Genomic DNA, 1,368 nt, shown 5'->3' on the forward strand with positions numbered 1-1,368 from the left:
ATATATATATATAAACCTTCCTTTGACTAGAATTCAGGTGTATTCTCCCTGAAACCAACATGGAATTGGCACTGAGGATCTGTTTTTGGATGTCTTTGAATCTCACATTTTGAACATTGACTTGGCTTCAAGGGTACTCCTTAGGAACTTCTTTCCTTGCATTTACTCCATTTTATTCAATACCCATTTAGTAGGCCTTCAAATACCATTTCATATTCTCCTCTCTTTATTTCCAAATTTTTCATCCAAAGACAAATTAGGAGACCAGCAGGAGAGGTTTGTCCCACCAGGTGGTGGTTGGGCCTAGAGCCCAACACAGGTTAGATTCAGCAATGCCAGCAGCACGCCTTGAACTTGGTTGCATCACCCAAAGAAGCAGCTTTTGAAGATTTCAGCCCACAGACAGTAAAGGGTTCAACCAACTAGACAGAAAAAGGATTACAGGGAAGCTTTTGCTGGTGCTAGCTTCAAGCCTATTGCATTGCCCACACCCAGTTCTGGGTTGTATTTCCAAGGCTGAGAGGAATTCTAGTGTATTAGTACTTGTGGTCTTCATTGAGCAAGCCCTCTGGTGACAGTTTCAGGGTGGAAAAGAGTATTGTGGTCACTCACAAGGGAACAGGGGACCTGATATCAATTCCAAGGTGGAAAGGCGCATTCATTCTTGTGGCTACAGTTGAGCAGGGAGCCTGGTCACAGTTTCAGCCAAGAGTAACAGTACCATAACTTTCTAGCCACTGTAACAGCTAGCTGCCCAGGTCAAAAAACAGCAGCACAGAAAACCTGAAGCTTGAGACGATCCCCTCTCCACCCTGGAAATGGAGCCCAACTTTAACATAAATTGGAAAGTTAAAGAAGTAGGCAGGAAAAACAACAACCAAAGAACACAACCTTAAAAAGTTGTTATGTTGGTAGGGGAGATCAAGATACCAAATCAGAATCCAAAGTGTAAAAACAGTCATAAGCAAAGCTTAAAAAATATGAATTGGAAACAGGCCTAACAAAACTCATGTAAGAGCTGACAAAGGATTTTAAAAGTCAAATAATACGTGTAAGGGAAAAGAAATTACAATGATACAAGAAAATTATGAAAAGATATTCAATAGCGTGGTAAAAGAGACACAAAAAATACTAAAGAAAACAGCATTGTAAAAGATAGGATTGTCCGAACAGTAAAAGAGGCACAAAACCTCACTGAAGAAAAGAAATCCTTAAAAAGTAGAATTGTTCAAATGGAAAAAGATACAAAATCTCACTAAAGAAATAATTCCTTAAAAATTAGAATTTGGCATGTGGAAGTCAATGACTACATGAGAGAATAAGAAACAATGAAACAAAGTTAAGAGAATCAGAAAAAAATGTGAAATA

The sequence above is a fragment of the Petaurus breviceps genome, unplaced genomic scaffold (assembly GCF_028583685.1).
Source record: "Petaurus breviceps papuanus isolate PSGF00001 unplaced genomic scaffold, PetGlider_PUasm1.0 181, whole genome shotgun sequence".
In the NCBI taxonomy this organism is placed as follows: Eukaryota; Metazoa; Chordata; class Mammalia; order Diprotodontia; family Petauridae; genus Petaurus; species Petaurus breviceps.